Source organism: Podarcis tiliguerta (genome assembly GCF_965153285.1).
Source record: "Podarcis tiliguerta genome assembly, chromosome: 9".
In the NCBI taxonomy this organism is placed as follows: Eukaryota; Metazoa; Chordata; class Lepidosauria; order Squamata; family Lacertidae; genus Podarcis; species Podarcis tiliguerta.
This window is the reverse complement of record NC_139542.1, coordinates 58,739,199-58,752,951: the sequence shown is the minus strand read 5'-3', so window position 1 is coordinate 58,752,951 and position 13,753 is coordinate 58,739,199. Positions and strand designations below refer to the sequence as shown.

At 43.1% G+C, this 13,753-nt stretch overlaps 2 protein-coding genes across 9 annotated transcripts in view; one reads left to right on the top strand and one right to left on the bottom strand.

Annotated features, from left to right (window-relative positions):
- The window catches only part of LOC310685618 (uncharacterized protein), an 850,221-nt gene that overhangs the window by 98,650 nt on the left and 737,818 nt on the right, over nt 1–13,753 (top strand). The gene's annotated exons all lie outside the window — the stretch shown is intronic.
- RBM47 (RNA binding motif protein 47) overlaps nt 1–13,753 on the bottom strand; it is a 95,446-nt gene that overhangs the window by 78,213 nt on the left and 3,480 nt on the right. For 4 of the 7 annotated variants that reach the window (XR_014515370.1, XM_083458286.1, XM_083458301.1 and 1 more), the window contains exon 3: nt 13,164–13,285. The exons of the other annotated variants lie outside the window; for them this stretch is intronic. The gene's annotated coding sequence lies outside the window, so the exon portion shown is untranslated. The remainder of the gene's footprint in view (nt 1–13,163; nt 13,286–13,753) is intronic. 7 annotated transcript variants of the gene reach the window in all.

The window sequence follows — 13,753 nt, the reverse complement described above, 5'->3', positions numbered from 1 at the left end:
CTTTCTTTGATTTATTCTGCTTGGTTATTTTTGAGATTCTGTGCAACAACGAGATATATTTTGACCAAGTTTGCGGCGTAGAAATGTCCATTAACATAAGTCCATGTGCAGACACTTGCAGATTTATGTATATATGTTTATCATTTGTTTCGTGTTTTCTTTTGTAGTTTGTTTTCTAAGTGCCATGCGTGTATGTGCATAATAATAAGATAATAAAATGCATTTACCCAAAAAAAGAAAAAGACATGGTCATTAACAATCTTCTCACACCCAGTTCAGCATGGCTTGGAAACTCTGGACAGTTAGGTTGCAATTTTAATGATGCTGAAGTCTGGTTGTTTATTATCCATGGAGCTTGCTTCAAAATAAGCTATTGTATTTCAGCACTCATTCTTACTGTGTTTATTTTTCTCGAGTTGCACTGTTCCTTGGTGGAGAACACGTTGTTGCAATTTTCCATCTCCTCGAATTCCCACTGTAATTTTTTAGTACACTTCCCTCCATCTTTCGGGAGTGCAGGAAGTTGCCTTATACCAAATCACATCCCTGACTGACTTAGGTGAATATCCCACAATCCCTAGCAGCAGCTCTTTAGGGTTTCAAAGGGATATAGATCAGAATATTGAACCTGATGTGTTTTGCCCCTGAGCCTTGGCCCTTCTTTTGGTGCCAAACCAAAGCAGCATTTCTTCCCAATGCTCAAACCAGCTTTGGGGGGGGGGGCGGATTTCCTCGCGATCAAAGCAGGGGAGAAAATAGTGAATTCTCCTCTTCATGCCAGCTGCTCTGAGCCCAATAGTTACCACCACCCCCAGCTTTCACAACTTGCATATTTTTATTTTTAAAAAACTTGCAGTTCCTACACTGCTTCCAGCATTTTTGTTTCTCGTGTTTTCCCTTCCCTTCCACATTCCTGTAACTCTCGAATTCAGTTTATCCTTCTCGGCATGTCCAGAAGTATGGGCACGAAGCATTCTGATTTTCTAAGCCCCTAAACACACACACACACACACACACACACACTTTAAGACATTTTGTTTGCTTGCTTCTCAAACACTTGATTTGCATAGGTCAGGATTTCTGGAGTTGACTCCCTTTGCTGCAAGCTGACCTACCAACCTACCTTGATCCATCTGTTAGCATTTTAAGAGATGCAGCTGGCATGTGAAGCTGGAGTAAATGCTCACATTCACCGCAACTTCACATCCCAGCTCTTTCTGCATGCAGGGACTGTTCTCAGCTGCCATTCCACATCCCTCAAAATGCTTATGGGTGGATCAAGGTCCCATGCACACCGCCTTTAAAGCGCTGGTCTTCAACTTGTTATAAGAATTTTAAGGTCTCAAATATGGAATAAATGCTCATAAATGCACACAGATTATATATATATATGAACCATGTTTCTGAAATAGTATGGGAGAACAATCCTGAAGCCATTTTGACTCTCCCAATGACCTCCGATATTCCTCTGCAGTAAGTGGGGCAAATGGGGAAAGCCTTCCTATTGTCTTTTTGCTTGCAAATCCTGTCTTAAGGGCGTGTTTGTGTATGAATGAGCCTGTGACCTGGACTCAGGAACTGAGTAATAACCATCACAAAAGAATGGCCAGGCTTCCCAGGTAATACAATCAGTGACCATTATCAGGCATCCTGGCAAACAGGATTTCTGCTGTAGACCGCCTCCTCTGCTGTAGGCCACCTCCTTCTGTGATGTATGTATGATGTTTTGGGGGACAGCCTTGGGCTACAGGGCAGGCAATTTCAAAAGTCTATATAAGGGCTTGCACACCATTGTCCAGGGTTCTCTCCTCCCTCCTGCGTGTGGGGAGTGGGGACCCTGTTGCAAAAGTTCCTTGGATAAAGATCAGGCTTACTAGCCGCTTTGCTTCTCAATATACTCTGGCTGGCCTCTATTACTTTCTCCTACCGATAGGGAACCTACTTAAGGACTCTATACGGGCTCTGGAATACCCCATAAGGGAGCAGCTTTTCTTATAATAAACTGGTGGGTTAGGAGAAGCTACTAGTGTGTTGCTGCCTGATCCAAGCTGGGTGACAGCAGGAACTCTGCCACTGTGCAAATGTAGGGTTAAAGGTTAAGAAGCGGGTCTCAATTGTATATTTCGGTTAAAAGTGGGTCCTGGGTCTTAGAAGGTTGAAGATGCCTGCTTTAAAACACATTTACCGGTATATCACTTTTGCGGTCACGGGTTACCCCAAAGAATCCTAGGATCCTGCTCAGCATAAACGACAGTTCCCTTGATTTTTTGAGGAGAAGGAATGCACACGGAATGTGCTTTCAATGTATGTTGTGGATTTCACTCCTGTTTCGGAGGAGGCAAACTTTCCCTTTCTTTCTTATTGAACACCAACATTTTCAGTATACCGGAAGGTTTCTCCTGCCTTCTCCCTCCACCCATTCTTGTGTCCAAATACAACGTGGCCCTTTAAAAATCTATATTATTCTGCACCTTGACATAAGCCACCATGAGCTCTAATACTAGTGTAAATAGCAGCAAGTGTACTCAAGTGTTAAGACCCAGACAAATACCCATATGTTCCTCTACAGGGTAGGAGCAAACTCCAAAGTCGCAAGGTTAATGAGGCAAAACAAAGTTTCCTAAGGCTCCAAAGTCTAAACTTGCAATTTTGCTGCTGCAGGAGGCAGAGAATATGATATACTTCCTATCCAGTGAATATTAAGATTCTTACTATATGGAGAATTATTGTTTTTAGTCTGCTGGGGGGTTGTATGCTGAATTTAATTCCAATCCCCCTTCCCTTTTTGTTAGTCTTATTCGTACCAAGAAAGCATGCAAATCTTACAGAGTTAAGGGCAGCTTTGAGTACTATCTATTCTGACACAATCATTTCCCTGCCAAGGCAGTCACTAAATCAAGCGCTAGGCTTATTATTTTTAAAATTGCTTCTGTTCCAGTTTGGAGCATAGGCCCACCGTCTCGTTCCCAGCACCCCAAGCAATAGCAAAAACAAGAGGTCCCCTTCAGGAAAAAGCATACTGTACTTCAGTTCAAAGTACTCCTTGACTAAGCTATGGGGGTTTCTGTTTAGTACTGCAAAAGCATTATGGAAAATAAGGTCTTTACCTTTGCTTTGTTGGCAGTTATGTTGGAATATTTTTAGTTGCTTAAATTGTAAATGAGTCCAAAGGCAAAACTATGCCTCCACATTCCATCATGGATAGCTCAGTCAGTAGAGCATGAGACTCTTAATCTCAAGGTTGTGAGTTCGATCCCTGCCTTTGGGAAAAGATTCCTGCATTGCAGGGGGTTGGACTAGATGGCCCCTGCGGTCCCTTCCAGTTCAACGATTCTATTCGATTCTGTTTATTTTTCCTCTCTTATGTTGCCATCGGAGCAGTGAGGGGAAAGCAGGACAAAGTGGGCACTTCTGGCCTGTCTCAGTTTTCGGATGGGGTTCAGTCACAAATTCAGATTGCACGGATATAGTTGGTTAGAGGTCTTGTGCAATAAATGTGCACTCCCCCCCCCCCCAAAAAAACAACCCCCAAATAATGGACCTTTTGCAATAAGGAGAGTGATAGGGAAATGCCCTGGAAAGGGTGGGAGAACATTTGCTTTGATGCCACACTATTTAAATCTGAACTAAATCGCCAACCATCTCCTTGAAAGTCAATCAAGACAAATGCTCAATAAAGAGCATCTTTGGGCCAGTGGGCAATCCAGGTGAATTATTGGTACATTATTGGTACAGCTCAGCAGCTGCAGACCTGATGGTTCTCTTGGATGGGAACCACTATATAAGTGGAAAACAATTTTTGCTTCTGTTTCTTAAAGCGAAAAGTGGGGACATGGGCATTAACCGTTCAGCTCTTTGAGCAGGTCTGTCTTTGCTTCCGTCAAATTGTTCAGCCTTTGCAGATAAGTTCAGAAACGGTTGCATTTCCAAACATTTATGGAAACAAGTTATCCACTTTCCTATGGAAGTTGGAACTAGATACAAATTAAGTAATACTGTACAGGAAAACTTCAGATTCTCTGCAATGGCAGAAAGCAAAGCCCTTCCAAGCTTTAGCCATTTTTTTAATTTATAGAAAAAAAATTATATACTGCGGTATCATTAAAGAATGCTCCAACTACCACACAATTGCACTCATTTTACACGCTAGCAAGGTTATGCTTAAAATTCTACAAGGCAGGCTTAAGCAGTATGTGGACCAAGAACTCCCAGAAGGGGCAGAGGAACCAGAGACCAAATTGCAAACATGTGCTGTATTATGGAGAAAGCTAGAGAGTTCCAGAAAAACATCTACTTCTGCTTCACTGACTACGCAAAAGCCTTTGACTGTGTCGACCACAGCAAACTATGGCAAGTTCTTAAAGAAATGGGAGTGCCTGATCACCTCATCTGTCTCCTGAGAAATCTCTATGTGGGACAATAAGCTACAGTTAGAACTGAATATGGAACAACTGATTGGTTCAAAATTGGGAAATGAGTACAACAAGGCTGTATATTGTCTCCCTGTTTATTTAACTTATATGCAGAATTCATAATGCGAAAGGCTGGGCTGGATGAATCCCAAGACGGAATTAAGATTGCGGGAAGAAATATCAACAACCTCAGATATGCAGATGACACAACCTTGATAGCAGAAAGTGAGGAGGAATTAAAGAAACCTTTAATGAGGGTGAAAGAGGAGAGCGCAAAATATGATCTGAAGCTCAACATCAAAAAAACGAAGATCATGGCCACTGGTCCCATCACCTCCTGGCAAATAGAAGGGGAAGAAATGGAGGCAGTGAGAGATTTTACTTTCTTGGGTTCCATGATCACTGCAGATGGTGACAGCAGTCACAAAATAAAAAAACGCCTGCTTCTTGGGAGAAAAGCAATGACAAACCTAGACAGCATCTTAAAAAGCAGAGACATCACTTTGCCAACAAAGGTCCATACAGTGGTACCTCGAGTTAAGTACTTAATTCGTTCTGGAGGTCCGTACTTAACCTGAAACAGTTCTTAACCTGAAACACCACTTTAGCTAATGGGGCCTCCTGCTGCCGCCGCACTGCTGGAGCCCGATTTCTGCTCTTATCCTGAAGCAAAGTTCTTAACCTGAAGCACTATTTCTGGCTTAGTGGAGTGTGTAACCTGAAGCGTATGTAACCCAAGGTACCATTGTATAGTTAAAGCTATGGTTTTCCAGGGAGTGAGGTATGGAAGTGAGAGCTTGTCCATAAAGAAGGCTGATTGCCGAAGAATTGATGCTTTTGAATTATGGTGCTGGAGGAGACTCTTGAGAGTCCCATGGACTGCAAGAAGATCAAACCTATCCATTCTTAAGGAAATCAGCCCTGAGTGCTCACTGGAAGGACAGATCCTGAAGCTGAGGCTCCAATACTTTGACTACCTCATGAGAAGAGAAGACTCCCTGGAAAAGACCCTGATGTTGGGAAAGACTGAGGGCACAAGGAGAAGGGGACGACAGAGGATGAGATGGTTGGACAGTGTTCTCGAAGCTACCAGCATGAGTTTGACCAAGCTGCGGGAGGCAGTAGAAGACAGGGGTGACTGGCGTGCTCTGGTCCATGGGGTCACAAAGAGTCGGACACAACTAAACGACTAAACAACAACATCATTAAAATATAGCGATTTACAACAGCAGAAGCACATAAAGCCAAACAATAACATCATAAAAAGTCAAAAATAAGTTAAGAGCAAAAGGAAATTAAAAACAAAAAATAAAAACGTGGTTTTGTGGAGAGACTATTCAAATGTGTACAGGCATGACTCAAATGGCTCATCGACCGCATTGACTAAGCAGGAGGAAAATGGAACCTATTCTTCATTTTGAAAGCATTTAAACCTCCTATTATTTGCCAAAGAATAACGGTGGGAGTTTACATGGAGAAATACCTTAGAAATGTATGCAATATGTTTCAGCTGTCTTTTAAAGCAGACTGGAAATCAGGGAAGCAGACAAGCAGGGAAGCAATCTGACCAGCTGTCACTCCGACCATTACAACCATAATTATTTGTAAAAATGACTCTTAAAAATATGTCATTACCCATATTGAACCATTTAATTTCTCAGCCCTTTGCAATCACAGCAGAGTAGACCATGAAAGCAGCTTGTGGCAGACAGGTAGATGGGTCACCAGGTAACCAATTGCAAGTTTTGTGAGTGAGAAGCTACAGTGGCAAGTGGTCCCCAAGTTACAATAGCGAACGTACCAAAATATTGCAGCTAAGTAGAAGAAGCACCAAAGCCTACAGAAGAAGGAGCAGGAGCCACAAATCGTTGTGCTTCAGAGATTTCAATATATCCCAAGAATCAGAAGCGGCTTTTTACGTGGATGAGGGGTACATGCTCCACTAGCAGTGCAGCTGACCAGGAGTAGGGAGGTCAGCATGGTGAAAAAGCGCAGGTGGGAGCACCAGATTGGCTCTGCAATGTGTTTGCACCATGCCAACTTCCTCATCATCTTCCCCCTCTTGGGAAGCTATGCCAACCTACTTGCTGGGGAGCTAGCACAGTGGCTCTGCCCCCACCCGGCAAGAAGTCCCTTCCACAAGAAATGGGCATCTGCTATGAAGAAAACTACATCAGCTCTAAATGCAGATTCCACAGCCCATGTAAAAGTAACCTCAAGGTTAGATTACTGCAATGCGTTATATGTAGGGCTGCCTCTGAAGACGGTTCGGAAACTTCAGCTGGTGCAGAATTCAGGGGGCAGGTTGCTCACTGGAGCAAGACGATTTGAGCATATTACACCGATCCCGGTCCAACTGCATGGGCTACCAATTAGTTTCCTGGCCCAATTCAAAGTGCTGGTTTTGACCTATAAAGCCTTAAACGGCTCAAGACCGTAATACCTCTAGGACCGCCTCTTTCCATATGAACCTACCCAGACCCTGAGATCGTCTTCTGAGGCTCTCCTTCATGTACCCCCTCCACGAGAGGTCTGGAGGATGGCAACACGAGAACGGGCCTTTTCTGCAGTGCACCCCCCAATCTGTGGAATGCTCTCCCCAGGGAAGCTTGCCTGGTGCCTTCACTATACACCTTTAGGTGCAGAACGCTCCATTTTAACCAAGCAAACCTGGTTGATCCTATCAACATCCTATGCCCCTTTAAAATGGGGGGGGCTATTGGGTTGTTGTTTTTATTTTTATTATGTATTTTGTGGTTTTATATCTTGATTTTATTCTGTGAACCATCCTGAGACCCCTGGGTATTGGGAGGTATATTAAGCATTGTATGTATGTATGTATGTATGTATGTATGTATGTCTGTATGTATGTATTGGCCTTGCAACCAGTTCAGAGTTCTTTGAGAAGGGAATATTTTATTGTACGGCAGTAAGCATTCTTTCACAGGGCAATCCCAAACATGCCTGCTAAGAAGTAAACCCTATGGGACCAATTGTGTTATGTACTGAAGTTCTCACCCTGGGCCAGCAGGGGGATACTGTAGATAGCTATGCAAATGAAGGATCGAACGTGACGTTCAGTGATTGGATAGTTTTAGAAAGTTGCAACAGTTACCTTGTTCTGGAGCTCTATATAAGCAGGCTGACTGAGCTCCTCAGTTCAGTTCTGTTCTGACCTTTGAATAAACAAGAACTGTTTGAAGAATCGCTGTGTCGTCTGATATGTTCGCCCACAACCTAACAAATTGGTCTTAATTCAAGCTAAGTGCTGATAGGGTTATTATTTCCGTGCTCCATACTCACTCGGAGCAAAGGGTTCTACCATGCAAGGCTCTAGAAGTTGTTCTAAGTAAGTGCTAACCTGTATTCAGACCTTACTTACTCTACCCAGAGAACAGACCAGTGACCTGTGGGAGGGGAGAAGGAGATCGTTTCAAAGTGGGAGGAATCACAGAATCGTAGAATCATACAGTCGGAAGGGGTCAAGAGGGCCTTAAGAGTCCAACCCCTTGTAATGGAGGACAGTCTCAGATATGTCCACCTGAAAAGAAATGGGAGTGGTGGCTGATGCCGATTGGCACTGGTGGGACAGAAGCCACGGAGACCAACAGTATGTGGAGCCAAGGGCTGATGATAGGTAGGAGCCAGCTAATCCTAGTTTCCCCCCCATCTTCTTCCCTGATGAGTACTACTTCCATCAACAGTGTCTCTGAAAATTTTTACACACCCCACTGTGGAAGGATGTGTGGATCCAGAACTGGCCTCCACAGTCACTTACGGACTCACTGTTAAGACCGTGTTTATGGAAGACAATCTTACTCGGCTATGAGTGATCGCCAGAGAAGAAGAAGTCTACAGGGCAACCCTAAGGAGGGAGTAGCTGGCAGGTTGCCCTGTTCTGGATTGGTTGTAGGTAAAAAGACAAGCTGGTAGGGGGGTAGACTGAACTTGGAGGGCAGTGGCCTGCTTGCCCCCAAAGACTAGCTTCTACTGGGAGGTGTCTCCTACCCAGCTTGGAGCACTAGAGGAGTCAGAAAGACCTGTTCTGAAAGAAGGCATGCCATCTCCGTGTGCTTCGGAATTCACTTTGCATTTCCCCGCCCTCCAGCTTTGTTCTTTGCATTATGCGCCCTGGGCAGTTCAATTAGAGGCCACGAAACTGAAAACCAAGTGCGTTCTTTCACCCTGCTTGCACAATCCTCCTTCTCTGATGGGAATGGAAGTTTCCCTCCTAGTTTTCACTTCCTCCATGGTGCTACCATCATCGTTTTAAATTAGATTGCAAATTATATTTTTTAGTCAGTGTGTCAGATTGCCGTACTTTTTACAAAGGTGCCAAAAGTGTCTCGCTCACGCAGATTACACAAAACCTGGTGAAAGGGAACAAGACCTGGTTTATACAAACTCTGCTCTCCCCAACTGCTTTGCAGGATCCTCCATTGGCTCAAAGTAATACAAGCAAGCAGATGGCGCTGTGGTCTAAACCACTGAGCCTCTTGGGCTTGCTGATCAAAAGGTTGGTGGTTGAAATTCCCGCGATGGGGTGAGCTACCGTTGCTCTGTCCCAGCTTCTGCCAACTTAACAGTTCGAAAGCATGCCAGTGCAAGTAAATAAATAGGTACTGCTGCAGCGGGAAGGTAAATGGTGTTTCCATGCACTCTGACTTCCGTCACGGTGTCCCGTTGCGCCAGAAGCGGTTTAGTCATGCTGACCACATGACCCGGAAAGCTGTCTGTGGACAAACACCGGCTCCCTCGGCCTGAAAGCCAGATGAGCGCTGCAATCCCATAGTCACCTTTGACTGGACTTAACTGTCCAAGTCCTTTAGCCAGTGTGGTGCAGTGGTTAAGAGCGGTGGACTCGTAATCTCGGGAACTGGGTTCGCGTCCCCGCTCCTCCACATGTAGCTGTTGGGTGACCTTGGGCTAGTCACATCTGAAGTCTCTCAGCCTCACTCACCTCACAAAGTGTTTGTTGTGGGCAAGGAAGGGAAAAGGAGATTGTTAGCCGCTTTGAGACTCCTTAGGGTAGTGATAAAGCGGGATATCAAATCCAAACTCTTCTTCTTTTACCTTTTACAAGCAAGCTTAAAGCAGCATTGCTTGTGCATGTTGAAGAGCACTAACATTCCATTTTAGCTCCATGCACCTCTACGGTTTCTAAAGGAATGTTAGTTCTTTACATTATAACTTAGGACTCAGAGCCGATTTGGCAAGGTGAGCTTCTGTTGGAATGCTGCCGGGTTTGGTAAATAGGATCTAGACCCGCCTACCTCCGGCTTGCAATTACAACTGAATAGGGGAGAGATTTAAGGGGTTTGTTATCTGATGGTTGCACTGTAGCTCGAGAACAGGGCAGCTGGGAGGAATTTATCGGTTTTCTCCTGCCTCCAGCAGAGGCAGGACAATTCCAGCAGAACATGCCACCCAGCCAGCCAGATCAAAGGCAAAATGAAAGATGTAGAACCTTTCCCGACCACAGGACTGAAGTAAGGGGTAGGAGAAGGAGACACACAGATTATTTGGCTCTTTGGAAGTCTGGATGAACAGGAGCTCTGTTTAATAGACCAGCCACAGATCGTTGCAAGTCCATTACTGATGACATACAAATAAAGCTGTTTAAAATACAAAACGAGACTGATAAAATGCTTGCAGAATAATAGCTAATCACTACAGGTGGGGTGATTTCAGTCTTGTAGGGTCTAGTTATTTTCTAGTATCCCATGATCCACCAATGAGTTTTGATTTTACCAAAAAAACTCCAAAACAAAGCCCACAGGATCTCTAAATTGTTTTAAGGCATAACTCACATATATTAAGTGATTCTGGGTCTCCCCTCTTACAGAAGAAAATAAGAAAGGCCTTGCTTAGCAAATTGTTAGTAAAAATGCCAGCAATCTTTGATCATTGACCGAGAATTGGCCAATGATCTGTCTTTCAACCAACCCTGACCAACCCAATCTATCAGTAAGCTTCCACCTTACTGATAGTTTTATTACTTCTCAGTTTTATTTTTATGAAGGATGTGTGATATGATTATTTATTATATGGTATGATGATGATGATTGCAGTATATCTCCCTGGAATCCATCGGCATGAAAAATGGCCAAGAATTGTTACACAAATAAACATGATAGGGCACTATCAATTAATATAATCAAGAAAACTGAAGGAGAGAGCTTAGTGTACTCTTATAAAAACTACCTCCAGATCTTAGAATGTCTGTTGTCCTTGCAATTAATAAGAAGCTATTGTGCTTGTTTGAAGATGTTGTGTCACCCAAACCCCTTTGGGTTCCAGCTACACAAAGCTGACTTTATCTTGACAAAGATACTGAAAAGATGTGTTTGATCTTGGCAAGAGCTAGGTGTACCATGAACCATGTTATTATGGGAGGGGAGAAAGTCTAAGGGGAAAATAATTCTTAAGAGAGTCCTTTTGACTGGAAACAAATAAAAGGACCGTCCCTCTTCCCATGTTATATAGGGAAAAATACGGAGCAAGCATCTAAATACAAAGATACAGACTCTTATGATATAAAACGCAAGCATAAATTATGTCAGAAAGGCCATTCATGAGCTCCTGAATGACTTGTCAGACTTACAGCCTGAATGACGGGTGCTTAAGCTTCACTGAGCATAGGGGATTTATTTCCTAATATGTGTCTTTAGGATTCCAGGCTTATTGCTACATAAAAATCACATAGTGATAATGCTGTAAATGGAGGAAAGCTTTCAGCACAGAGGGGGAGGCGCAACCCACTAATAAAACATATTTTAATCAAATTAAGTCGCATTGATTTCATTTTAATATGCAGTACAATTCTGCCCACGCTCATGAGATGTTCCACTATGTTCATTGGGGTCTTATCCCAGAAACATGTGAGCCTAACCATGTCTTACTTGAAATGCCTACTGATTTCAGCCACAGTATGATAAAAACCACATCTTTTATAATGACAGGCTGAAAATGATTAATGGGTTTGCAGCACTATGCTAGGGTGGTATACATTTGACCATGTGATACTGGAAAACCCAAAGCCAATAAAATAACCTCGTGTGAATATACCTTAACAGCTACAACGTGGCTTCCTACGATTGCTCAGGTCATGGTAGAACAAACTCTTAGGTGAATCTGCTGTTGAAATCATTGCCTGGAAAGAGGGGGTCACAGGCATTGTCTCTACAACTTGCCAGAGTATGGAAAAACATATGCAAGAATACATTGCAAGAAGCCCAGATGCATAAAACAAGTGTATCTTCCATCAGATTTTTATCTATTAGGTATTGGGGGAGAGAGGTCACGCCATTAAAAAATGGGTTTTTAAGCAAAAATACTTTTCGGAGGAGAAGCAGTAGCTGTTTTTGCAGCAGTGCTTTGTGAAACACAATTTAGAAAACCCCAAAGGACACACTGTCCTTTTTGCACGGGACACAGGAATCAAGGCATCTCATTCTGCATGCCATTTTTCAAACACATGACGTTGCTCTTGGGGTGAGCGGGCTCCTTTCCAAGGACCCGGCCTCACACCAGAAGGTCACAGAGATGCACGCAGAACTTCTTGTAAAGAAATTCGCCAGGCATATGCTCCACAAAATGGGCTCGATCCAAAGACAGACAGTCCCCAGGTCATATTGAGGTGGTGAAACAATCGCACGCAGAAGCTTTCACAAGCGGACACTTAACCAGAATCCTACCGGCCTTAGTCAACAGCACCCTGTCCAAATCGAGACGAATGCATGACTTTTGTAATGTTTTCATCACAAGTGAAAAGTGCAGTGGGTTGAAATCACACAATGATGGTAGATTGGGCTGCTGCTACCACCTCTGTGTTCACTTGTATGGAAAATACGAGTGTGTGGGGGGAATTACAAACACACAGGAACATTTCCTTCTCCATTTATAATTAGACAGCGTTTTCATTTTGGCCATAAAGCTCTCCCAGGAAAGGGGGGGGGGGAGTATAAGAAACACCATGTTTCTGCTCTTATCTTGTTTTCCTCTCCCACAGTGTAAGCTGTATTCGGTTTTTAAGTTTCTGCGCATGATCTTTCCACCCGTGCAATCTGGCACCTGTATCCCACACTTGCATACCGAGGGAAAAGAAGGTTGCAAAAACTCGGGAAATCACAGGACTCAGAACAGCAGAACGACTTGCTACATATTTGTTGCAACAGACCAAATAGTTTTCTTTCCCCCTTGAAATCAAGGAAGCTCAATGCCGGTCTCCTTCTCTTTAAAACAAAAAAAGGGCACTTGCTGTGCAACTGTCCAAGATAACTTGAAAGAAGGGGGTGAAAGCGGGAAAGCTCACTCTGCTATGAGAGCCAAGAGCCAACATTTCTGACCTCAATTAACAGATGGGGTAGAATTAAGGGCATGTTTTGAGATGAAATAATGCTCATTATCTAGATTTTATCATTGCCTTGCCTTCCTCCTGTTAGGATTTTAATTCAGGAAACTGGAAATAAATGATACAATTCATCTACATAAGGATAGCCCAAGTTCCTACCCTGGTCACACTGGAGTCCTTGGGATTTTATAGGACCATCCTATAAATATTTACTTGGTAATAAGCTTGCATAATATGGTAATATTACAGTCTAATACTGTGCAGGATTGCAGCCAAAGTCACTTCTAACCAAATGGATCAGTCAGAGCAAGCCCACTGGTAAAAAAATAAATTAAAAATCCACTCCCCACCCCCACCCTTTAAATCACATTGCAGTACTAATAATCACATTTACTCACATGCAGTCCTGTTGAATTCAATGGGGCATAGTCGCAGCCAAGCTGGGTTTAGGATCTCAGATAATAATAAGCTTCAAGGCTATTTTGTTCTATGAAACACGCTGTTAAGTCTTTTGTTAACCCTGAGAAAGGATATTCATTATCTTGTTAACATACCAAGCATTACTTTATTTTCAGTGTTGATTTAATATTGGGGTTTAGTACTGATCTAAAGGGATTTGTTTGTTTGTTTGTTTGGGCTGCCATATGTCCGGATTTTCCCGGACATTGCTGAGATTTCAAAGGTGCAATTGACGTCCGGGGGGGGGGGGATTTGTGGTGCTTTGTCCTGGATCTCAAGCAAGCCAATCAAAAAATTGCGAGTTTTCCTTAAAAAAACCACAACTCAACAATTTGGGGGGTGTTTTTCTTCTTATAATGCAATACTATAGGTACATTGTCATTCAGATCTAATTTAGGGTTGCTTCTCGTCCGAACTTTGGGCATTATTGTTAAAAAAAATAAATCTCAGCAACTTTGGTGTTTGTCTAAAAGAAGCTCGACAATTTTGGTGGTTTCAAAAATAAAAATAAAAACCTCAACCATTTGGG